General features: G+C 36.3%; 1 protein-coding gene, 1 long non-coding RNA gene and 1 pseudogene across 21 annotated transcripts in view; 2 read left to right on the top strand and 1 right to left on the bottom strand.

Moving 5' to 3' along the window:
* The first annotated feature begins 16,910 nt into the window (after window positions 1–16,910).
* Window positions 16,911–23,928, top strand: LOC144313026 (programmed cell death protein 6-like; annotated as a pseudogene).
* The window catches only part of LOC144313027 (uncharacterized), a 196,180-nt gene continuing 190,895 nt past the window's right edge, over window positions 21,946–27,230 (top strand). For 14 of the 20 annotated variants that reach the window (XM_077896309.1, XM_077896315.1, XM_077896316.1 and 11 more), the window contains exon 1: window positions 21,946–22,074. The gene's annotated coding sequence lies outside the window, so the exon portion shown is untranslated. The remainder of the gene's footprint in view (window positions 22,075–27,230) is intronic. The other 6 variants (XM_077896321.1, XM_077896324.1, XM_077896323.1 and 3 more) reach the window with 2 other exon arrangements.
* Window positions 22,026–27,230, bottom strand: part of LOC144313028 (uncharacterized) — a 129,057-nt gene continuing 123,852 nt past the window's right edge. Inside the window, exon 3 of the long non-coding RNA XR_013378703.1 lies at window positions 22,026–22,311. This is a non-coding gene — a long non-coding RNA (uncharacterized LOC144313028). The remainder of the gene's footprint in view (window positions 22,312–27,230) is intronic.

The raw sequence follows: 27,230 nt of genomic DNA on the forward strand, positions 1-27,230 counted from the left end.
TGAAGAGAGATATAATCTCTACAATCCTCTAGGAATGCAGCATTGCTTTGGATTAACTATTTTCAAACGAACTTTTTAAGATTTATTTGAGGGAGAAGAAGCAGAGGGAGAGGGAGAAGCAACTCCCCGCTGAGCATGGAGCCCAGTGTGGGGCTCAATCCTAAGGCCCTGAGATCATGACCTGAGCTGAAGTCAGATGCTTAACCAACTGAGCCACTTAGATGCCCCAGGTGTTTTCTATTTTCATATATAGAAGCAGTCCTAATGGCTTACATTTGACTTTTTCTATCTTAATAACTCCATTCCATGCATGCATCAAAGAATCGCTGTGGCACCTCTATCAATGGCTGAGTAATGTTCTTCCATTATGCATTCCAAAACTTAGGAAATAACCACAAAGTGAGTCCAGGGACCCACTGGGCTCACTCACCATACAGTAGACCTGAGCCAAAATTCCCATGGGTCATCTGATAGGAACACAATGATGTTCCGGGTCTCCAGGAATAATGTCAATTTGAGTCAGTGTGGCCAGAGTGATAGGGCTGCTTCTACTGCCAAAAATAGTTTGGGGATGTCTGAATGGCTCAGTGTTTGAGCACCTGCCTTTGGCTCAGGTCTCAATCCCGGGTCCTAGGATCGAGTTCCACATCAGGCTCCCCATAGGGAGCCTACTTCTCCCTCTGCCTATGTCTCTGCCTCTCTGTATGTGTCTCTCATGAATTTAAATAAATAAAAATCTTTAAAAAATAGTTTGAAGTAATTTAGGTGTTCAGAGTCCCCAGCTTTATTAGAATCTGCCCAACTATCCCATAATAATTTTCAGAATCCCATTTCTTCCCAGTCAGCATCTTAACTCTAACAAATGAGACTCCATGAGTTTGAGAATTCAATTTGTCTTGTAATTCAGCTATACATAGGATTGGACTTTGGGTTTGGTTTTCAGAAATATCAGCCTTGCAACTATAGGAGATAGGAGTTTCTTTCAGAGTAGTCATAGAAGCAGTACCTTAAGCTGGGAACTTAAAGCCTTGCTTTCATAATTTTCTTTCCCTAAATTCTCCAGCACACTTAGAAGCAATCAATAAACTCCGTCATACTTATTTTCACTAACGTTTTCTGTGCAGAAAATATTTTGTAACCCAAAGCCTTGCCTTCTCTATGGGCACATTATTACAGACATCTACAGGTAATAATTTGAGTAATTTTTTGCCACTGCATGCCATCAACTACCAGTGTTGCCTTTACCACTGGAAATAGTCACTAATGCCTTTAAATCCAACCATATCGGAGAACTGAAAACCCCAGAATGAATTTAGGAATCTATGTTTAAGATTATGTTCTTTAGGAACTGCTTTTCATACTAAATTCTGTAACATTCGGGGTTTAATCAGAGAAGGAGAATCACTAGGACTCTGTATGTGTTTAGGTGTGTGTGTTAAGAGAGGTAATGCAGCTACTCCAATTTTAGGTTTTCTTGAGACTTCTTCATTGATCCAAATGTTACTTAAAAGTTTGTTGTTGAATCCTCAAATATTTGGGGAGTTTATAGCTATCTTATTTTGATGTCTGGTTAATTCCACTGTGGTCTGAAAACACTTTATGTAATTTATGTTTTTTAAGATTTCTTTTATGTCCCAGAATATGGTCTATCTTGGTGAATGTTCCATGTGAGCTTAGAATATGTATTCTGTTGTTGATGGAAGATTCTATAAATGTCAGTTAAATCCAGTTGATTGATGGTGTTCTAACAGTCAACTCTTTCCTTACTGATTTCCTTCCTTCTAAATGTATCAATCACTGAAAGAGGGTTGTTTGAGTTTCCAACTAAAATAGTTTGTCCATTTCTCCTAGAGGTCTATCAGTTTTTGCCTTGTGTATTTGTATGCTCTGTTGTTATGTACCCACAGGTTAAATATTATGTCTTCTTGGAGAATTTACTCCTTGCTTGCCTATTAGCATAAGTCGGGATTTTTGTTGTTGTTAAAAGCTGGACATGATGTACCAGGTGATAGAAACCAGTAAATATGCCTTTAGTGTGAGGTTTCATATTAATCTGCTTAGGAATTGAGTTATGTCTAATGTTTGTTCTAGCTGTAGATGCCAGAGCTTTCAGTTTCCTCTAGTGTCCTTGCTTTTGTCTCTCCTGTTACCTTTGGGTTTCCCTAAGAATCCTTTTTATGAATAAAGTCTGCTACTTGCAGCTCTTTTATCTATAATCCATTGTTATCATACTGTGCCCTGTCAATGTGGCAATTATCTGGAGGTAAAGTTCTATAATATTGTGATTAAATCTGGCTTTTTGTAGGTTTATATCCCTGGGCTTTAACCTTCACAAGGGTTTCTTGGCTTTTTCCTCTCTTTGGTGAGTCTGGAAGTGTAGAGTGGGCTTGAAATGGGCAATTGTCCTTCCTCTATGTGAAATAAAGCTATGGTAATCTTTTCTTTTGAAGAATAGGCCTTTGTTAAGTCGAACTCCCCGAACTCTCCGAGTATGTTTCAAATGGCTACTTTTCCCCTCCCACTGCCAGAAACCCTAAGAGATTTTTATTGTTTTTCACCTGAGAACTTGGTGGGATTCCTAGAGGTAAAAGCCATGAACATGAAGGTTTTCCCTTAGACTGTGCCCAGGAATTTTTCAGTCATGGGAGTACACACTCAGGAGCCAGCAGTTCATCAGACTTGCCTCTTAAATATTCCTACCAGTTTGCGACTTTAGCAATCTCTTTTCCAGGTAAACTGATCTCAGCTGTGGTCCTCTGTATTTATTTGCCTGTCACTGCAGAGGGTGTGGTTGGTAGTTTGCCCTGTGACCTCCTTCTCTAGTTGGCCCAAGGAGAGTCATAGATTTGTAGTTTGCTCAACTGTTTCTTGTTGTAACGACAGGAGTGATGACTTTTAAGCTCTTTACCTGTGGAGTATTTTGTTTAATACTTTAAGTCCAATCTTTTCAGTAGACTATGTCTCAATAGTGATCATTTTCCTGTGAAATTATTCTAGAACAGTATACTGCATTGGCAAATGGCAAATTCAATTCTTTCATTTTTATCTTTGAAAATTTTTTTCTGTTCCATTGTTTTTGTATCCTCTACCTCAAGGACACCAATTTATCTATACATGATTAGTCTCTGCTGTCTATGGCCATAGCTCCTCTTTACTTCCTTTTATAATTTTGTCTATTTTAACTACATTTTGTAATATATTCTAGAGCTCTTCATCAGCTTTAGTCTTTTTTGTGCTCATTTATTAATTGCTGCTTATAAATAATTAATTGGTTTTAATATAATTTTGCCTCCAGTTCATTCTCCAGTCTCATTTTTACTTATTTTGTTGTCATTATTTCAATATGGGCTTTTTCTTTCAAAAATGCCATCTTTTCTTTAATTTTATTTAATTCATAAAGTTTTTTTTGATTACTGGTATCTTCAGAGTGAATTATTTTTCTGGGTTGCAAAATATTTGCTTACATTTTTATTTTTTTTAAATTTTGTTTTGTTTCTCTGTATTGTTTTGGTAAAGTGGCTGCTTTTCACTTTTCCATCTCTTTTCTAAGTATGTGGATAATTTTTCCTTGCCAATTTTTTACTTTATCTGGTCTTTCTTTGTAATCTCCCTCAACTTTTGACTCAATCTATATTTGGCATTTTATTTACCTAGAGGAGGGCAGTGGTAGGGTGGAGGTGAGAGAGAAGAGCTGGAGGTGTGCCCTGATTCCATTCACACATTTTGTCTTTAATATCTTTCTTTGGAAGTTTGTTAAACATCTTTTGCCATATTTTATTCTTGTTTCTCTGGGGTGCATGTCCAGATCCATGACGATATTGGACTATTACTCCATTTTTAGAATAATTCCTTCAGTTTAGCTTTATTAAGTCTTTGGCTATCTGAAAACACCACTACTTAACTCACTATTCTCCAGCCATCTTTTGTTCCCAGCCCACAGTTGTGGTTATGTTGGGGAAATACTCAAAATTCAGAAGTTCTTCCAACAATCAATGTGATGCTTTTTAGCTACTATGGAAAAGTATCCAGTGGTTTGAGGAGTGGTATTTTCCTTTTATTCTCATCTTTTATTTTGCCAAACTTTTATTTATTATAGACAATTAGTTCTGGGTAATTCTTCCTGAGGTATTTCTCTTATGTTGCTCCTAGCCAGAAAAAACAAAATTCTGACTTTTTTAGTTATTTCAGCTTCTCATTTACCTACCTTTTAGTCCTTTCCCCTGGGCCATCAAGAGACTTTTCAGGAATTTGTCCACTCACTTTCTTCTCCGTGATACAGCTCCTGCTTGTTCTCTTCCTCTCTCTCTCTCTCTCTCTCTCTCTCTCTCAATCTCTCTCTCAATGTCTGTGTGTGAGTGTATGCGTGTGTGTATGCGTGTATGTGTGTGTGTGTGTTGTATTTGGAGAGGGAGGTAGTAGGTAGGAAAATCATTCATTCTTCTCAAAGTCTTCATTATTCAAAGATACTCTATAAAATTTAGAATTCATAGCTGCATACATTTTCTTGTTAGAGTACTATTTCTGTCTTCTTTGTTCATGTTACTTATATTCATTAATGGTTTAGAGTGGAAAATTCCATTATCCTACATTAACTCTGTTGTCTTTCTAATAAGTCATTTAATATAATTCAATATCTCGTATTGATCAAGCAACCTGGGTTTCCTAGAGGGAAACTGCTATGAAGATGAACATAATGAACATACACCTTAATGTGAGTTGTCTTCCAATGTGGGAATTTGAATAATTGGAAAAAGAGGCTCAGTAATTGAAATCTGCTCATGACTGAGGGTACTGAATGGATTTTAGTCATTACTATCAATTTCTTCCCTAAATTTCTAATTTCTTCCCTAAATTTCTAATTGATTGTGCTGAATTAATTGAGACACAAATGAGACATATGAGGTTAAATAGGGAATAAAGGGAGGACTATGTAATTCACATATCGGATAGGCACCATTCTCCTGCCATTTCCTAACCCCGTGTCCAGATAAATGAAAACTGACCTGGGTCTCTGAAATGACAGCTTACCCAAAAAGACATTTCATCTTGGAGATGAAGAATCTTTAAACTAGATGTAGTGATGCTGAATCCAGGCAAAACTATGAGATAGGTGAAGTTTGTTGTCTGAGTCTCTTAATCCTTTGTTTCCTAATCACAGGCTTCTTAAGATCCTTGTATCCTACCACTGTTCCCTTTGGCAAAACCTATCTCAAATTCTTTTTTTACTCTGAGGAATAAATAACTGGTGAGGGATCTTACCCAGAGGGTAGTTGTGTTTAATCAGGATTAAATCCTTAAGTAAAAGAGTTAGATTGTGGAATATAGGACTTTAGGAATCAGCAAGCTTATAGAAAGGATTTCTTTTCTTGAGCACCTGAAATTATATTACTTGGCTAATGTCTAATTCTGTTCTTTGCATAAGAGAACCCCCAATGTTAATTAATTTCTAGGTTTTCTATTCTGCTGAAATTGAGTGAAGCTTTTTGTGTTTATTCAGCAAATATCAGCTTACTGATATTTCTTTAACACAGTAGTGGAGAAAAAGTCAGAACTATTTTTCAACAATTTTATCATTTTATTGGTTTTGGTCTCCAGATTACCTGAGGCTTTATATACTCTCTACCACTTTTTAAGATCTTATACATTCAAATCTTTAAAATGAGACATAAAATATATCTTGGGAGTGTTTTTGTGTAAACATTTGCCAAGATGAGAGAGAATACACTGAATCCTCCATGGCTTCTGCTATGAAACCTATCTTTTCTCACAGTTCTTGAACTCTAACCTGAGACATTGGCTCAGATTTCAGCATTGCTGTAGTGTATAATTTGTTCTTGGGATAACCTCTGGCCCTGAGTGATTTCAAGTAATCTACTGACAATATTTTTACGAAAGAAGCCTCTCTGTTGTTCTCCCAGCTTCCAAGCAAATCTCTAGAATCCCTGTAACAGAAAGGGCTCAAATGTTGCCTTGATTTCAAATTTAAATTCCTTGTCACTAGGCTACACTGAATATATTTAAAATTCTCTGGTTCAATCTAGGGAGCATTTATATATCCCTGTGCCAGCTACTATCAAGTCAAGTACTGTGAAGAAGACAAAAGAGTAGACTTCTTTCTACCTTTGACAATTGCTCATATCTCTTCATAGTCCTGTGAGCTTGATAGATCTTTTATTACAATGGGGATGGTGGTATAAACAGCAGAAGACTAAACTAAATATAAAATGTCTGATGGTCATAAGTGCAATGGAAAAAAGTGAAATAGAGAAGTGGGTTGGCTGAGAATTCTGGGGGGGGGGATGCATTTTATTTTTATTTATTTATTTTTTAAAGATTTTATTTATTTATTCATGAGAGACACGGGGTTGGGGGGCAGAGACACAGGCAGAGGGAGAAGCAGGCCCGACATGGGACTCGATCCCTGGGTCTCCAGGATCAGGCCCTGGACTGAAGGCAGCACTAAACTGTTGAGCCACATGGACTGTGGGGGGTGGGGCGGGGGCACATTTTAATATAAGGTAGACAGAGAAGGTCTTACTGAGAAGGTGACATTTGAACAAAATGTGAAGATTTGGGACTAAGCCATGTAGATATTTGGAGGAAGAGTGTACCAGGAAGGGTAAATAGCAAGTATAAACACTGTTTAGAGGTGAAAGTGTACCCAGTTTGTTTTAGGCATGGTACAGAGTTTGGTGTTAGCAGAATGGATAAAAGAGCAGGGAGTAATAGGAAATGCTGTCAGAGAATTAAGAGGGTGGATGGGCAGATCTTGTTTGTAAGCCATTTTAAGAATTTGAGTCAAAAAAAAAAAAAAAAGAATTTGACTCTCTCTGGTTTGAGTGAAGGGAGGCTATTAGACATTCTGAATAGAAATCTGGCATGATCTAATTCATGTTTTTCAAACTTTCACTTTAGTTGCTACACAGAATCTAAAAAGGGTAAAAGTGGAAGCAGTGTGTCCAGCATAATATTCCAGGCAAAAGGTGGTTAAGACTCAGACTGTGGTGGTATTAAAACAGTGAGAAGTGGTAGGATTCCAGATAGATGCTGAAGGAGGGTCTTACATGTTGCTGAAGGTCTTTTTGCTGGTCAGAAAGAAGGGAGTTAGGGATATTTCCTAAATTTTTGAACTGCAACTGGTAGGAAACAAGTAACAGCTGAGATAAGGAAGACTGTAGGGGGACTAGAGATGGGAGGGAGGGGCAGAGCTCAGTGTTCAGTTAGGAGATACCTAGTAGAAACTTGAAATTCAATTCATTGAACTTAAATTAAAAAAAAAAAAAACAAATAAAAACCTGGCAGTCTTCAGCATATAAATAGTATATAAAAGAGAAGAGATCCAAGCACTCCAGACAGCATCACCCATGCTTCTTGTTGGTTTTGTCCAATGGGAGTCACTTGCAGGAGAACATAGATGAGAAAAGCAAGGTCATGGGTTTCTGGAGGTCCCCCCACTCATGTCCGTGTCAGGCAGCCCCTCTGCTATTCTAAAAGGTTTCACCAGGCTCTGGTCACACTGCTCCTACCCTTGGTCCTCTAGGCCTAGGAATGATGAACTGAAAACTTCTTTTCACTGTTACCAGTCCTGGGTGCTTTACCACCTCTCATTGGTTGCTTTGACCCTGTCCACTCCATTTAACTCTCTTCTATTTCTGTTTCAGAATATGCAATCTGTTTTCTGCCAGGACCCTAATGATATAATGGTACCTCTAGTAAAAATAGATTAAAGTAGTAGCACTTAAACCCTGAGGTCTAATCTATTGTTAATTAGTGTTACTGATAATTACAGTTTTTATATAGTTATTAAAATTATTTTTATTATAATTTTATTTGCTATATTTTATTCTATCTTGCAACCAAATGGATTAGGAGCATATTATAAAGAAAAAAAGCAGTTTTGACATGTCCTTAGAAAAGTCATGTTACTTTTCTGAACTTCAGTTTCTAGATGAGTTAAGTAAATGTAACTACTGCCTCTGCTTCTAGAAGTCCTTAAATAATGAGTTTGTACCTCCTTCAGGGTGGTGGAATAAAGTTGTTAGAGGAGAGCAAAGGCTTATTGCTTACTCTTCAATAATTCTACTGGTACCTAAAACCTAAAACTGCTAGCTAGAATTAGAAGAGATGGATAGGGACAGAGGAAGGCTGTCAGTACCTGCAAGGACAAAACGCATGTCATTTCAAGATGTGTTCAGTAATTTTTTGTTTATCAGAACAGATTCTTTTGGTAAAGCCACATGACTAAAGCAGAAAACAATCTAAAGACTTTGGAATGACAGTCTAAATATTGATGGTTACCAGCATGTTTCCTCTAGGTCTCCTTGCTGAAAGCTACATCCAGGAATGACACACAGTCACGCAGCCCTGGAGTTTGGCAGCTAAGCACCCTTGGATCTTTGGCCTTCGGCACCCAGAGTATAATTCTTAAATCTACAAACTGTCTCGTGCAGCATTTTTCCTCTCCTCCTCAAATAATATCCAATTACTGAGTGCTGTGCTGGGAGAACCTGGGGAAATGCTAGAAGGAAACACAGCTGAGAGCCACTGTGGTTTGACAACTCTCCAGCTACTTTGAAAGTATTTTGGCAAAAACAAGATTTTAAGTAAAACTGTTTCCTTTGGTAACATACCCAAAACTGCAGGTTTTACATTTTCAGTACTATGATTTGAGCCAAAAGGGGGAAAAGAAAAGAAAAAAGGGGGGGGGGGAGTTTTTCTAGAGGGTGGAAGATAGAATGTAAGGGAAAGAGGGAACACTTTCCATGAGATGAGAGAATGAGGGCAAAGAGGAAACATATGGAGACATATTAACATTCTCTCCTTACTTCTTTTCTCTATAGAGGAGTTTTCTCTGTCAAAACACAGTGTTCTCTTTTGCCCTCAGATGACCTGGAAAGGATTCTCTAGGGATGACCAGGCTAGGATTTGTGTTACTGCTTATTATAGGATGATGGATAGTCAATTAGGGAAGATAAAACCACGTGTGGCCATCCCACACTACAGCAGACATGGAAGGGGATGAAATGGAATGATTTTCATTTGCACCCACTAGTTGGTTTTTAGAGGATATGCTTATCTTTTCTTACTTCATTTTCTCCCTGGTCACAACCACACATGAAATCCCTCAGTATTTGAAAATACCAGGCTCTCTCCTATCTCACAGATTTTATTTTGTAAAGGCTATTTTATCTACCCAGAATGCTCTCCCTCCAACCTCCAGCACTATTTTTCAGAGAACCCCCCTTACTGTCCAGGTGATGTTAGCTTCTGGTATTCTCCTTGTGGCTGTTTACATAGTCCGCAATCATCTGTACATTCTATGAGGGCTTGTCCATAATCATATCTCCAGGCTAGCACACTGTGGAAAAAATCTTAAAGCACCAATAATCCCTAATCAACAACAGCAACAACAAAGAAAAGAACATTCAATAGCTCTCCCACACACTGTGTTTCAGTAATAGTATTTCCTAATATACTTGACAAGGTAAATTATTTATTGATTAAAAGTGGACAAATAAGATTATAGAACATCAGCCAAAAATAAATTTGGTGAAAATGTAATTAATGTAAGGAATTCTATCTGGTTAATAGGATCAATTGTTTTTCCTTTTCACTGAATGCTATGGTCTGAATGTCTATGTCCCTCCCAAATTTGTTTGTTGAAATGCTAATTTCTAAAGATGATGATGATATCAGGAGGTAGGGATTCAGGAGATGCTTAGGTCATGAGTGTGGAGCCCTCACAAATAAGATTAGTGCCTTAGAAAAGAGGTTCTAGAGAGATCGTTTGCTCCTTCCACCATGTTAGGACACAGCAAAAAGATGCCAGCTATGAACCAGGAAGAGGACCTTCACCCAACCATGCCAATACTTGATCTTGGACTTACAAGCCCCTAGAACCATGAAAAAATAAATTTCTTGTTTATAAACCACTCAGTAAGTGGTATTTTGTTATAGCAGCCCAAATAGGCTAAGACACTGAAAAAGGAGAAATGTACCCGGGTCTTTAAGAGATGTATCAAATAATTGAGAAACAAGATGAGAAACAGGAATAGAAATGGGGATGAGGAAGAGCATTTCCTTTTTAACCTAATACCAAGTTTAATCTGGAGGTCATTTCTATTAATCCTGAGTGTCATGGAACAATCAAAGTCTAAGCATCAGTGTTAGGGAGCATACATCCAGCTTGGGCCAATGAGGCAACTATCGATTTCTGTCCTGCAGTCAAAGGCCACAAATAATGTAGTGTGTGGTTGCATTTTCCTTGAAGTAGTGAAATTTTTAGTGATGATTTTTCATGAGATAGCTTTATCTAAATTCCACCTGTTCCTCATGTAAACCTTGTTCTACAAAACTCAGAATTGCTGTTTGTCAGGCAAGTATTTGTTATACATTTCAGAAAGTAAGTTAATACAGCTATCACTTTTAGGCAGCAAAAAGTATATTAAACTATTAAGTATTTGTACTTTTAAATGTGGAATAAAATATACATTAGATTTATTCAAAGAGGGCCTTGCTGACAGTTAACAAATTTAGAAAGATTTGAAATTTAGATTTCAGGACAGTCATTAATCAACCTGAGACTATATTCTGCCCCAGACACTGTATTCAGATTGACTTTTTCAATTAGCTTCACAGTGTGAAAGGCTTTTCTAAGATCCAATCACAAAGCAGCCTGGATATATAGAAACCAGCTCAGGTGATCTTGGTTTATGGCAGGGAGGGTTTCTCAACTTCAGCACCACTAAATTTGGGGGGGGGGTGATAATTTATTGTGGGGGACTCTCCGGTGCATTGTTGAATGTTTAAAAACATCTCTGGCCTCTACTCATCAGATGCCAAAGGCACCCCCTTTCCCAGTTGTGACAAACAAAAACTTTTCCAGACATTGCCAAATGTTCCCTGGGGGAAAATTTGCCCCCTGTTTATAGAGTAAGCAAAGAAGCCTTCTAAGTATCCAGGATTTAGAGCCACAACCTTGTTCACCAGATGCAAACCTCAGAAAACTGTACCTAAGAATCTGATCTCTTTACTACTCTAAAAACAGATGCATGTCCACTGACTTGGTTTGTTGAAGCTCAGCAGTGGTAAATATATAATATACATATATATACTATATAAGGTTTAATTTGTGTCAGGTCTTTGTAAAGCATACATTTCCTAATTTTGGCTCCACTTGGTGCTTTGTTATTTTTGTTTATTTCATTCTAAACTTGTCAAAGGGTTTCTAGAAGGATGAGAACTTTTTACTATCACATTTTGCAGTTAAAACTGCTTTAAAGGCATTGTAATTCTTCGACATTAGAGATCTCACCATCTAGATACCTAAGGCATATATTTTTAAGGCTCAATAAAATTGAAGTCCTTTAGTCAATTATTGTTTTCAGTTGTTTCCACCCTTCCAACCCAACTGTGTGTTCAGAACATCCAAGGACAAAAGATAGTTAAATGATCATTTTCTAAGCAATTCACATTACCCAATATTTATTCATGTTTAAAATGGTTGGAAGCACAATAATGCTAATCTCAAAATATAGTGATAATCCCAGAATAAATTTATTGATTTATCATGAGATATCATGAGGCTCTGTTCATTTATGAGTGTGTCAAAAATTTCTTCTTTACATTTATATATTTATCTTTGAAAGTACGTTCCACAGGCTATCAATCCTCTCATTCCTTAGGGATTCCAAACATGGCCCCATCAGACCATCTGCCAATCTTGGTCACCACAAATAATTAACCCCACCATGAAGTATTTAAAATATGTAAAGGTTAAAAGATCGTAAAAATGAGACCATATGTTCAAACATACCACGTGTGCTTTGGCAAGGAAAATGTACGTGTTAAGACAAAACTTAACAAGCCTGCCAGGGAAATAGATCAAAACCAGGACAAAAAGATTCTTTTAATATAAGCTAGGTATTTCCCTAGTGCTTACCCTGAGGTTAGAGAAGATGAGGAAACCAATATCCCTATATATCTGCCTGGCAAAGCTATCTTCCTTAATGGCTGAGAAGATAAAAGGCCTTGAACCCTGCATTTGGGGAGATGAACTGCCCTGGTCCAAATCCCGACTCCGCAACTAATTCTATCAACATCTTAATTTGGCAAAATACTTAATAACTTTGAGCCTCAATTTCCTCATCTATAAAATGGAAATGATTATCTTTTTCCTGAAATGTTTTGAGGATTAACAAGATAAACTGAAAAGTATTTAAAATTTTTCCTGTCACATAATGAAGGTTGCTGTTCTTTATTAAGAAAACAAATGTATATCCATTCTCCTCAGGATTGCTAATATTCTGGTGTCCATTCTTACTTATTTTAGATAATGGTCCAAGAAAACACTGGATATGTGAAGATGCATCCAGTTTTGGGCTGGGTGGCTCAGTTGTTAAGCATCCCAACCCTTGATTCTGGCTCAGGTCATGATTTTGGGATTGTAGGATCAAGCCTCGATGGACTCACACGCTGGGCATGGAGCCTGTTTGGGATTCTCTTTCTCCCCTGCCCCTTCCCACCTTTCTCTCTAAAAAGAAGAAAATATACGGATCAAGTTTTGCTAGGTGGCTCTACCACCAAAGCCAGATTGAGGAAGAACATATGTTGTCTTAATCTAGTAGTGCACAAGACTTTGTGTTCTGAGAGTGGGCCATCTGCACAGGTATGGGATTTATCCCACGAATGGGAAATAGCCAAAGGAGTCTTCTTGAAGATCACCAGAAAGACAGTAAAAAGTGGGGGATGTTGGATAGATTTCAACCATGCATTATACATATTCAATTAGTGACACCTGCTTATGCTGGTTGAATGAGTGGATTGTGAAACTGTCATAACCTAGGAAGAAATTACTTTTAGATAGCCAGTAGTTGGACTTATCCACGTCACACTTGCTATCCTTTAGAACTGATTATTTAATGTTGATTACACCACTATGTGTCAAATTGTTAAACTAAAAATTGTTAAAATAAAAACAATTAATTTTAATTTAATTTTAATTTTAAAATAAAAATTCACTCATTAAATAGCTAAGTAAGTGAGAATTAGTTCATATAATCCTCAAGGGGAAAAATGTAGTTTCCCATGCTTTTCGAGCCTTTTAGAACTTAAAGAAAATAATGAAATATTCCAGACATACAAAAATATATAAATAGTAATAAAGCAAACTTTTACTGAGGCTATAAGGGCTTCAGGAGTCCCAGCATTAATCTGAGGTCTGGGTTCTTACTTACTAGCTCTTCTCCTCACTTTTAGTACCCAAGCCTCTGGGTATACAAATTGTCAAATGCCTAGAGCAGCTAAACATTTGGTTATCAGTTTCCCACTCCGCTTTCTCTGTGAGTTTCAATAAGCCATAAATTTAAAGAGACATGTAAAATATTTCATTCAGCAATCTGTGTGTTTTTAGTGAGAAATTTTTTTCAGGATATCTAGCCTCTTCAGTATTTTTTATCTGAATGTATTCACTATTATGAGTTTGAATTTTAAAATTTCATTTTATTTATATATTTCTGTCTGTAAGGTATGAATTATTAAGATTATTAAGATGGTGTCAAGATATGAATGACAATAAAGACAAAATTACCATGAACATAATTGGTATGCTATGAAAATTACTGTAAGGACAGTTTTCCATGGTGGAAATTTTTATACTTGAATTTCTTTTCAATAGTTCCAAAATAATAACTAAAAGAAAATCAGTCATCTTGTTACTCAGTGAATGTGAACTCTAAACCCAAACTATCCTACCCTTTCCAAACATCTTCTAGGATATTTTCCCAACTTATAAATTCCCCATTCTAGTGTAGATTGTCCTAAAAGAATGGAATGTGAGTGCTAGCAAATCCTCTTAGCTGTCTCCTCACCTAAAGTCTGTTATTAATGAGGAAATTCAATCTCTGTCTCTATCTGTGTGTGTGTGTGTGTGTGTGTGTGTGTGTGTGTTATCAAGTCTCAGAATCCCAACAATTTTCTTACCCTAGTGTAATGATTGTGCAGTAAACAAGTGCTGAATTGGTTATTTTAGCTACCCAGGGTTCTGATGAGCCCTGGGGTATCATCAAGTGGTAAATCTTGCATTGGTAACTATCTTCCATAAGAACTCCTCTGAGTGTGCTTCTGGCCAACTAAAGCTGATACTTTCTGCCAAATTTCTCCCTGGAGGGTCTGATCCCCACTTCTAACACCATTGGTGGTCCCATTCAGATCTGTCTTGGCCCCTCTGTGTGGGAAGAAGAAGGAAAGTGTTCCATCCAGTCTTAAGATAAGGAAACTGAGCCTCATATAGGTTAATTTTTATGAATTTAAATAATAAACAATGGAACCAAACTGACTCCAGAGCTCATAATATTTCACTATACTGCATTGCAAATATAAAAATACAGTTTTGTAAAATGCTGGCAGCCAGTAGTGCAGTAACTGATTTTAGGGATATTTTAAGTGGTTGGGGTTACGCTGGCTGCTTGTGGGAAGCCTAATTTCTTTGGAACAGGGCCTGGCACATAGTGACTGTTATATAAGTGCTTACTATTTGCCATTGCCACAAGCACAGACTCTGAGCAGCTTAGGTGTCACAAATACGTCATAACTTCCATGTGTATACTGCTATTTTCTGGATCCAGATTTAAGAAGAGGACAATTCCTTAAAGTATAAGCAATTTTAAGCCAGTAAAAGTTTCTGCAAACTGGAGTAGTGCTTCTGTGATGCTCGGTAAATCCACAATAATGTCAAGAAAGGAAACTATTTATGTAAATCCATCTGTGTAAAGCAAGATTAGATTTTTGTAGTACTCATTAACTTTGTTGTTGATCTTTTAGCCCTTAATACAAGCTTCTTTATCTCTCCATACATAAAGATACCAAGTTATGAGAAGTTTGTGAATTCGGACTAAAACCTATTGATTGATTGAATCTACGTTTGGATAACGGCTTAACAAAAGTGTCTCTCTAGAATGTCTGTTAAGAAGGAATATTCTTAGGAAAATAATAATATAAACAATGTTAAAGGAAAATTATTTAAATTATCTGAGGCAACACACATTTTTAAGTATCTTAAACTTTTCCAGTAACAACACAATGATAATATATAATCATGAGATCTGTTTCTTAAACCAGATCCACAATAATTTCTACTGGGAAATTCTTCCATTAGCCTGATGATCTTCTCACAGTTTTTACGTTATTAAGATCCCAAAGGCTACTATCTCCCAAATATTTTTTTTCAAACCAAACCTAAGAGTTTTTTTAAATAGAATTTAAATTCTCTCTCTTACTAAGCCACAGGTCAAGCCACGTTCTTAAATCCAACTTAGCTAGTAATAAAGATGACTTGTGATCAAAAAAGACGACTTGATAAAAATTTTATTTTTAATAAATAATCTGTCTATCTCTACTTTTCTCTTTTTTCTGATGTAATGATTTTATAATGATCATTACATATTTTTAAATATTTTAATACCCACAATCTCAGAATGTATCATTGAAACATGTATTTTTAAAATTTTAGTTACAGCATTTATAAAAAGTTGGTAAATAAATTAATAAATATTTATTTTGATTCTGCGATGTGGTTATAAATTACTTCATATTTAGGAAATTCATGTTATTAAAGTCTTAGAAAATTAGGTGGCTATTTTTCTTGGCAGTGCTGAATTTGAATGCTTGTGAATAAATCTTTTGTACAAATCAGAATTTCAAATGTCCCTGTTTAAAACACACACACAACCCCACACACACATACATACACACACACACACACAGTATATAAGAATTTTGAGCCAAGGAAAAAGAAACTACTTGAATATCTCTGTCATTTCAAGTTTAAGTTTTTCTGGTCTTACTGTGTGATTTTTTTCTGAGAATCCAGACTTAAACATTTTCTGTATGAGGAAGTAACATGCGGTCTAAATAGCATCTGCCATTTCCTTACATGATCCCAAATTTTGGCATATGACTCAATCAGTGTCCTTTCCAGAGAAGAATGTCCTTTCCTCTATGACCATGTGAGAACAGAAACTATTGCCAGCAGCTGTGTCCCTGATTATGTAGACGATCTCCTGTCTTTAGAAGGATAGCACACATTGGCATTCATAAGGAAGACAAGGCATATGAAAGAGAGAAAAGAGAGTGACAGAGAGAGGGAGAGACAGAAACTGAGATGACTCACGTAGAGAGAGAAGGAGAGGGAAAAGGGAAAATTCAGGTGGTATCAATATAATAAGGTATCAATATCCTTACCTGTTTCCTGCCTTCCAAGGCCTGGTCTTTAAGCCTTTGCTTTTATCTGTAAAATACTTTGTTATCTGTCAATGTTCTCCTCTGCTCTTCAAGTGGACTATCCTTGCAGTCTAAGATTTCTAATAGAAAGAGGTATCCCAAAGTCTCTGTGGCCCTGCATTAGATAGTATGCAAGTTTGATAATATGGACAATAATTTAGACTGTACATTAAATTTTAACTATTCACCAAATATATTAATGTTATAAAGAAGGAGAAAAAAATCACCTGGCAGGTATCAGGATTATAGAAACTATTATTTCAAAGATCAGTACCTGAAGGTATTATTGAATTGAAAGTGACAAATCAGGCCCAACTAGAACAGATAGATGGGGAGACCAATCCAAAGTAATCCTCTTGAAGAAATTTAGACCGTGTCAGGATGCTGAAGGAACCTCAGAATCTTCAATTGAATTCAAGTTTTATTTTACCTTCATCACCCCTAGGGTATTGTAGCATCCTTGCTACAACAAATTATAACACACTTAGTGGCTTAAAATGACACAAATTTATTATATGCAGGCCTAGAAGAAGTCTAAAATGAGTCAGCAGGGCTGTGCTCCTTCTGGAGGCTCTGGGGAAGAATCTGTTTTATTTTTCTGATTTCTAAAGGCTGCCCACATTCTTTGACTCATGGCTTCATATTATTCCAGTTATGCTTCTATCATTACATCTTCTTTCCTGACCATGACTCTTCTGTTGCCCTCTTATAAGGACCTTTATGGTTATTGGGCCCACCTGATAGTACAAGATAATCTCCCATCTTAAAACCCTAAACTTAATCACATCTGCCAAGTCCGCTTTGCCATGTAAGTTAGCATATCAGGTTCTGGGCATCTTTGGAAAGTGTAGGCATCTTTGGGAGGACATAGTTAGCTTACCATACCTGATACTACTTCTTGCAAAAGACTGCCAAACTATAGAAGTCAGTGCTACTTAGAAATCAGTGACTTGATATATTACCTCAGACTTCTCTGGAGAGGTCACTGGCCCTAAAAGGAACACTATCAATCTCAATGTGGGATTCTTGTGGGGGAAAACTTAGGAACTGGTGTATACAATCCATTTTTTCCTATGGTTTTGGACAGATGAGCACTTGTTAGAAACCCCACAAATGCTGAGAAGATGTCAGTGGGGATTACAGAAGTTTCTCTCCAGGTAGTGGAAACAAATCCAGCTGTAGGGACCCGGTTGCTGAAAGTCCTTTGGATAGGCCATGCTGCTTACCAACAAGCTGGCCAGGGCACTTAACTAGACCTCCAAAGATCTAGAAATGTGAGACAGAGGCAGATTCCATGCTGCAGATAGCCAATATTCCCACTATTCTGAAATCTGTGCAACTAGTGCTCTGCTAACAGGACAAGTGAGCATGTTCTGTGAGTCCTGGCATGCAGAAATCTAGGGACATTTCTGGAAACCACTGGCCCACCACTTGCAACGCATCCCATAGATTACCAATAGCAGAATCCCTTACTACCTTTAGTGTAAAGGAAAGTGGATATAGGATCACCCAATAGAAGTTGGAACCACTGAGAGCCTATTATAGGAAGGCTGAAACTATGAAGGAAATACCATTGTTGCAGAAAAATCCACTGAAGCTGTGTGTGGGACAGGGCAGCAGGAATACCATGGCTTCTCCCTTCTTCCTATCTTCTAATCTACCACCATAGCCTGACATTAGCCAAACTCAGCAGGAAGCTTGTTGCCAATGGAAGCCTGAAAAAAAGCACTGCTTGTCAGAATACTCACTCTCTTCCACCTCTCCCCAATACAGGAAGAGCAGGGAAAGGGCAAGCAAGGGATCAACACAATAACCAACTAACTTTCAGAAATATTGGGCTAAGCAAAGAACAGTTGATTTCTTAACTATAGGATTTTCTATATGCACTGTGATTTTCCATGAAAAGGATATAGTATGTGGTTGAAAATGGAACTATTTTATGCCATGTCCTGTGCATACATGGTCTTAATCTCTATTCAAGGACTAACTATCCTTTGAGAAACTCTATCTTCAGCTACACTAACCCAGGAAAGTAGGACTGATCTTGTGGAAATTGCTCTGAGTTGGCTGCAAGAGTAAATTGTTTCTTAATAGACACCATCTACTCTCTTCTTGGGGGAGGCGGTGAAGTCCAAGTATAAAAACAGATAAGAAAATCATTGTGGCTTTTTCCTCTGCTTCCTGTGGGGGCCAAATTAGAATTTACTTTTTACTAAAAATCCTTGCATCTAAGACCCTGGCACTCTGGAATTTGAAAACTCAAACTAGAAATTGAACAGTCAAGAAAAATGAACCATTTTCCAGGGCACCATTTAGGGGGAAATCTAGCTTCTTAAGGGGCCTTTGTTTTCAGCTAATACAATCCAAGATCTTTTGCCAAGACTGGTCCACCTGCCAGACATTCAGCAAGCTAGTGAAGGCCAGACATTCTCAAGTAGTAGAAGAGGTAATGAAAATAAAAGAGCATGCAAAACCTGATGTTTTTCTGCATGCTTCTCTTACCATAGACATTTAAAAAAAAAACAAAAACAAAAATAAAAAGTAATTACTGAAAGCTATCACAGCACAATTTGCTGAGTCACTGAATTAAGTTTTTTTTTTAATAGACCTGTTTATTTCTAGAGAACTGTTGATTTTTAATAGAGATGTTACTATTTGAATCCAAGTGGAGATTTTTGTCCACTTAGGCATCCAAAGCTAAGGCTGTGTCAAATCAGTTACTATATGTCAGGCACAAAGAAATTGTAAAAAGAAAGACAAAGTTTTAGGGAACTCTGAGCTTTATCAGAGCTCCTTAGTTGAAGAATTAATGTGCTGAAAATATTACAAAAGAGTTTTAAACTTGGGATCAAGAAAGATTTCATCCTGGTCCCCCATGTAATAGCTGTGTGATCTCAGCTGGTCATGATTATTTTTGATTTGAGTTCTCTCATCTGGGAATTGAAGGTGGAAATGCATATCCTATATACCTTGGGTCATCACTGAGAGACAAAATGAGATCATGTCTGGGATAATACTTCTAAATTATCAACTGCTCTTCTATAGAAGAGGATGGCCAAAGAAGGATGCATACTTTGCTCTGGACTTATGCCAGTAGCCTTAACATGCTAAGATACCTAAAAAATGAAATCAGCCTCCTTCCCTGTCCTCAGAGAAGATTTCTACAAGTAATTCATAAAATTAGTACCTCACTGGAAATGAAGTCTGATTTAAGGAACATCAGCATTGAGAAACTCCTTGGAGGACAGGGATGTTTTTTCTTTCACAATACTGTGAACAATATTCATGTGGTTTTAGAAATTACTCCAATATATCACATCTCTAAACTGAAGGTTTTTTCTTCTGATTTTCCTAGAAATTTACCTTCACCACATGTCTGCTATGAATTAATCTCTTCTGCCCAAGCCACAGTCTTGGTAGTAACCATTGCTATTCCTTCACATATCATCCTCTGAGCCCTCTGAGTACCAGCATTTCATTAAACAGATTTCTTCTGGTCTTAGAAACATGACAGTGGGTATACCATAAAGATGGAAGTTTTCCACATTTGAATCATGTAATAACATCAGATGTAATGTTAGAAATCATCTTTTTAATGGTTTGTGAGATTTTTATTACCACAGCCTTTTGTAAAATTAAATCTTGGATAGAGTGTCATATATAAAACAGATTTGACCAAAACTGCTTTGAATAAGGGAGAGAAAAAAGAGGGGCAAAGCTCTAACATAGTACTCAATCTCTTTGTTTCAATGCAGATGCTAAGGTTCCATTGAACCATTTGAAAATCAGTCTATATAGTCCAACCTCTCCTTCCCTCCAGAGCTTCACTCTCTTCTATAAAGCCACCAATGAGTTGTTCAACCTTTCAATATTTCCAATGGTGTCCATCCTCCCAAAGAAGGCCATCCTATTTTTTGACAACTTTGCTTATTTAGAAATAGCAAGTTCATTCTTGCTAGTTTCCTTTTAAGTTCTTCTTGTTGAACCTAGAACAAAACTAGATTATACTGTATTCCATGTAGTTGAATCAATGATATTTTTCATATTTCTCTGAAAACATTTTTTTGACAAACTAGATATCCTGATCTTTTTCAACTTTCTTATAATGTAAGAATATGTGGTCCTAATTTCTCTTCAAATAACTCTCCTTTGCATTTCCTTTAGTTTGTCAATGTCAGTTTTAATTTGTGCACCCAGAACTATGAACAGTAATTCCTATCTTGATTGCAACCATCAACTCTCTAATTTTGAACATTTTAACTTCTATTCATATGGCCTGCATTTGATTTGGAGGAGACTCGTGGAGCTTAGGCAACTAAATCCCTGATATTATTCCTTAATATGCTACTGCAGAATAATATCTCCAATACCTTAAACTTGTAAAAATATTTTCATGGCTTCATTTGGTCATTTTCTTTAGCTGTGACTTATGAAGCCAACTACATGGTTCAGTTAGAAAGATTTCCTTCTTCTTATCATTTATAGGATCTGTTTTGTAGGATTTGATAAATCATCAACTGTATATTGTTCACATTTTATTCTGTCAATCACAGAGACATCATCTTCTTAATTTTCTGTAGATCTTTATTAATATAACTTCTTTTACAAAACAGTTGGTCATTATAAATCCAAACTATGTAATCATGGCTACCCATTTATATCTGACATAAAGAACTTTTTGGCTATAGAATTTTTGAAGTTTGAAGAGGGCAGACTATAAGCCTGAAAGGATAGGAAACCTGCTAAGTTTATTATGTTCTTCTCCAATGGTCCTGACATTTCAAAAATCTACCCCCAAACTAAGGGTTTTAGATGAATTTTTTTAAGCAGCAGAAGATCAGTCTGAAATTTCATTTTCCCTAGGAATTTTTTCAACTTTGTGGGTTCCAGCCAGATACTTTGCCTTCCTTGAATGTATTTTCATGTGGTTTTATAATATTTATTCAGCATTATTTTCCATTAGTTCTCTATTTTTAATTGTTGGTAACCATTTCAGTGTGTAGCTATTACATGGTGCAGAACTGATTTATCCACATTAATGTCTGAGGAGACCATGACCCATTTTATTTGCTGCGTGGTCAGCCCCAGTATTCATGGCAGGTTTTCTGAATATTTCTGATGAAGTCTTTAAGCACATGTAATTCTGAAAACACATTCCCATTTAGTAAGACTTAAACAGGATGGTAAGCCCAACATGGCAAAGGTTTCTAAAAAATTCCATAAACATTAAGCATATTTATGTCATAGCATTAAGTTTGGTCAATTTGAAACTTACTGTATTGTAGTATAAGAGGCATTTTGTTTGCTTGTGTTTACTTTCCCAGGAGTAAATGCGTTTTGGTTAACCACAATGGCAAACTTAGTCAAGACATTTATGTCAACAAATCCTACTGCTTAACAAAGTCACATTCTTAGTTTCTAGGACAGCAGACTGGATTCTAAGTAATAAGGTGTTTATAAGGCATGCTGTAAATCTGGGACTATAAACATGTCTACTTTTCTGTTAAACCTGCTGCTGTGCATGAGGTACAATAAGCTCTCTTTTCAGTTTTATGGTGGCCAGTATGTTGGCTTGCCAATCCTGATTGCTGTTGATTCTGCTGTTCCCAAAGCCTCCTGCCAAGTTCTTGACCCAAGTCACGCTCCCTGGTGATGTCATAATGCTGCTAAGAATTTACTCATTCAGTGTACCTGCAGGGATGCCCCAAGAGTCACATACCTTCTCTATTAGTCACACACTTGTTGAAGAATAACATCATGAAAAAAACAGGACCTCTTCTTCCCCTGATTTCAAAGGTATCACATTTTTAGGTCTTTCATAATGAGCCTATAGATGATATAGTAAGATGACTTTACAGAAATCATTTTTAACATGGCTTTTTCTCAAGAGTTAACAGTACTATTTTTATTGTTTTGATAAGAAGCAAGATTTTCTCTAAATCTATAAGCAAAATTTATTTCAGTTCAACACATGTTCATGAAATGCAGTGCCTGGTGTTTGAGATTTTCATCATGGTTACTGATGCCAAATATCTGTAGGAAAAGAAGAGAAACTGGTAGTAAATCTGAGTATTTAAATTACATGATGTCAAATATGTCTATTTTGAAAAATCTGATCAACTAAGTTCTTCACTTTCACCTAAATATTCTTTATATAGGTATACCTTGCATTTTGCCTTACTTTACACTTGATTTCCTCATCCAAAGTGCTCATAGAATAAAGTTCCAGAGATCCTGCTAGAACAAATATTAAAAACAAATACAAACCTTCAACAAAAAAAATCTCTTAAAATCTGCTGGTTTTGAGCTCAGTCCCAAATAGCTCTTGTGTTTGTACACTTTTTGTTTCTCAGATGAACACTACCAAGATAACATCAATGTTTTAACCAGGCATGAGCAATGACCCAAATACAAATGACTAAAAACCACCAGTTAAGTTCTCATGGACTATCAGACTTAGAGCTTATCCTCTATCTTTGATATGTCATAATATTTCCTCTCATACTTCATTTAATGAAGGAGGTTTTTTTAAAAGATTTTATTTATTTATTCATGATAGACATAGAGAGAGAGAGAGAGAGAGGGAGAAGCAGGCTCCATACCAGGAGCCTGATGCGGGACTCAATTCCGGGACTCCAGGATCATGCCCTGGGCCAAAGGCAGGTGCTGAACCACTGAGCCACCCAGGGATCCCCTAATGAAGGAGTTTTTACTAAAAGATTCTCTTTTGCTACCTTAAGGAAGAAAGAAATCCCATCAGTAACTAAATTCTTTGATCAAACATTTACAGGCTATTTCTGAAAAGTTCCTTAAGTTACTTTGCACAATTATACCTACATATTTAACATTCAATTTGAAAATTAACATGAATTAAGCAAAAACCATTTTCTTAAAGTTTTTGAATTTTAGTAATAGACAATTTGCAAAAGAAAAAAGTTCTTGTAGATCTCACAACTTAAATTATTTTTGCCATGATGTTAATCAAATCTGTTGATTTTCTATAATAAAACCTAAATACCTCTCATGTTTCCCTGGCACCTGAGCCCATGGCGCCTACCCTACTGCCCAGGCCCCAGGGCCAGGCCTGCTAGATATGCAGTGCTGCCAGACCAGAGCTCCTTGTGGAACACTTTCTAGAGGGTTGATGAAGACAGGAGTAGGGTGATATGAACAATAAGCTTCAGCAAGCACTATCCAGTGGCACATGGACTCCATTTAATCAGTTGACTGAAAGGTCAAGCATGTCTATGTTTGAGAGAACAAGGCTGGTATGACCTTCAGCAAGTTCACTGGCATCTGGAAGTACATCACAGACTATCAGAATGTCTTCCGCACTTAATGACAGGGACAATTGTAGGATGATTGACAAGAACACTCTCAGGGTACCGGCTCTCTGACCAGTTTCATAACATCCTCATTCACAAGTTTGACAAAGACAGGGGCAGATCATTTGATGTTCATCCAGTGCTGCATCATCTTACAGAATGCAAGATCAGTGATATTGAAGTTTCTGTGGCCTGCTAAGTGCAATACTCCATGATTTCCTTACCAACATCAACAGATACATTTAGGCATTACCGTACTGATCAGGATGGCTGGATTCAAGTGTCATATGACCAGTATCTGTCCATGGTCTTCGGCATCTTATAACTCTAGCCTTTGCAAATAGCAAGTGACTTATGGAAGACTAAAAATTCCAAATCTCCCTTTAAAGAAACAGGACACAAATGCAGCTACATTTGTTCTTCCTTAGATTTTATATAATTAATATTTGAGGACTTGACTGTACATATGTGGATAAGCATATTAAGGTCTTTGCAAATGTAACAATAGTTATAATCATTATTCACCCGCAAACATTTGATTTGAGACTGTTCAGTTGTCTCATAAAGTAAGATGCAATAATGTTTCAGGTATCCTGCATTCAAAAAATTTATCATGTGAATTTCCAGATAGCTCCAATTCTATAGTGGAAATACTCTCATTAGCCAATAGGAATTTTAAAATAACACAGAACTTGCACAGAGGCTTTTATGTATCTTACATTTTTTAAACAGGGTTTATTGTATTTGTTTAAATATACAGCATAAGCAGTAAAGCAAATGTGCTTCCTGTCCTGCCCCTCAAAAAAACTAATGTAAAAGCAAAAATAAACTCATGACATCTATAAAATTCAGTATTAGTTTAACATGTTATACGGTTGTTTTAATGATACAGAATTACTACTTGCACTGTGAATATGATAAAAATTTTTATTATCACTACACTATATGCTTCATGTAGACAGACTCATGTCTGGCTTTTCTTACCATTTTGAAAGCTTAGAAAATATTTGGGGAGAAAATGAGTTAATAATCCTTGTTAATATGGACGACCTTTAAGATACCAAGCAGAACAAAAATGTACAATATTTTTACACTGAAAACTACAAAACATTAGTGAGGGAAGTTGAGAGGAGCTAAATAAATGGAGAATATACCACGTTCCTGGACAAAAAGAACCTATATATGAAGATATCACTTTACCCCAAACTAATCTATCAATTCAGTGTAAGCCATGTAAAATCCCAACAGGTACATTTTTTACAGAAATTGATGATTCTGAAATTCATAAGGAAATGCAAAGGCTTATGAGTAAACAAGGAAGTTTTTAGGAACAGTAAATTTAAAAACTGAAAGCCTTACTACCATATATTAATACTCATTATGAACTAGACTAATTTAAAAAGTGTGGCATTATAGGAAACCTGAGAAATGGAACAGAATAGAGTCTATAACCTGAACAATAGATGTACAGCCACCTGATTTATGACAAAGGCAACACTCTACAGTGAAGTGCAGAAAGTATGGTCTTTTTAGTAAGTAGTGAGGGGTCAATTGCGTATCCATACAATAAAAAGTTTCTTGACCCCTATTTAAACCGTATAAAAAAATCAATTCCAGATTGATAGCACACTAAATGCAAGAGGTAAAACAAATAAAGCTTTAAAGTGAAAACAAAGAGAATATCTTTGATACCTCAGAATATTCAAAGGTTGCTTAAATAGGCCATTAAAAGCACTAACCATGAAGAAATGATAATCTATAAATCTATAATAAAATAAAAACAACATAATAAAAATATAATGACCTGAGATTCCGTAATAGATTGAGTAACAAGAACCAGATTTACTCTCCCATCTGAAATAACAACAGCAACAAAAATAGACAACAAACAAAACTACCATTCTCAGAATACAATAGGTCAGGGGTAAAAAAAGGGCAGTGATATTGAGAGATGGAGAACAAATGAAGTGGACTCTATTATTGTCCTAGCTCACTCCCTTGAGAGAGTTGACAGTGTGCAGTACAAGTTGGGAGAGGGGACCAAATAGAGCCCAGCAGATTCCCTGAGTTGAAGAGACAAGGCTAAGTATCCAGGGAGACCACGGAGGCTAGAGTTCATAGGACAGACACCAAACAGCAGACAAATAATTCTGGAGATAAGTATTTAACTGAGTACTACCTGGAATATATATTTGGAAACCACCTGAGGCCACAAAAAAAAAATTAGGGTCTCTCTAATAAGAGAATATTAGAGGGAGCAGTGCCTAGCACTTACACAAGGTCAGATTAATGCCTTTTTGCACCAGCCAGACTGATAAACCTGATGATTCACAAAGGGTGGAAAATAACAAAATGGAGGTGTTTTAGTAAGAGAAAGAAATTTAAAATTGGTCTTAGACTAAATACTCCTGATAATGCCTAACTCTTAAAAGCAAACTTAAAAGAATCAAACTGTTTCCAACTAATTTAACTGCAAAGTTTAAGAATATTTATAGGAAGAGTACCTGGGTGGCTCTATTGGTTGTGTCTGGCTCTTGATTTTGGCCAGGCCATGATCTCAGGGTTCTGGGATTGAGCCCCACATCAGGCTCTACACTCAGTGGGGAGTCTGCTTAGGGTTCATTCTGTCCTTCTCCCTTTTCCTCTGCCCTTCCTCCCCCTGCTCATGCTCTCTCTCTCTATCTCAAATAAAAATAAGTAAGTCTTTTTAAAAAGAATATTCATAGAAATACAAAAATATCTAGAAACCAAGTATGTGGAATCACAAAGCCAATTTAATTGGCATTTAATTAAAGATTACCAAGCATACAAAGAAGCAAGAAAAATACATTCCATAATGAGGACAAAAATCAATCAGCAGAAACCAACTCAGATGACACAGATACTTTAACTGTGTTCCAAATATTCAAATATTATGTAGAAACAGAGAAGATATAAAAAAAATCCAAATTAGAGGTAAAAACAATGTCCGCAATGAAAACTACACTGTTTAGGATTGGCAGCAGACTAAGTATTTTAATAAAAAGATAAATGAAGAAAAATAATGGAAACTCTCTAAATGAAAACAAAAAAAAATTTTAAATTAATTTTTAAAAAGCATCAGTGGGATATGGGATGAATTCAAGCAGCCTAATATATGTATAAGTGGAGTTTACAAAGAAAGAAGAATGAGACATGAACTATAGTTGAGTAAATAATGTCCAAAATGTTTCAAATATGATGAAAAACTATAAACTCATAAATCCAGGAAGTTCCATAAATCCTACACACAAGAAAATGAAGAAAACGTCACCAAGATATGTTATGAAATTGCTTAAAACCAGTGAGAAAAAAAAACAGTAAAAAAGAAAAAATCCTTTATATATTTAGTTTTTAGATGTTTACATAGTAGATGACGTATTATGTATAGAGAAACACAGATAAGGATGACAACAGATTTCTCATCAGAAACAATGTGAAAGACAGTTGAGCTACATCTTGAAAGTACTAAAAGAAAAAAAACAACTGTCAAGCTACAAATCTATACCCAATAAAAGTGTCTTTTAAAAAAAATATTCATCACTAGCCAATCTTCAAATAATAGAAAAATAGTACTGGATAGAAATCTAGATCTATAAAAGGAATGAA

This window comes from Canis aureus, chromosome 4, assembly GCF_053574225.1.
Source record: "Canis aureus isolate CA01 chromosome 4, VMU_Caureus_v.1.0, whole genome shotgun sequence".
NCBI classification, from domain to species: Eukaryota; Metazoa; Chordata; class Mammalia; order Carnivora; family Canidae; genus Canis; species Canis aureus.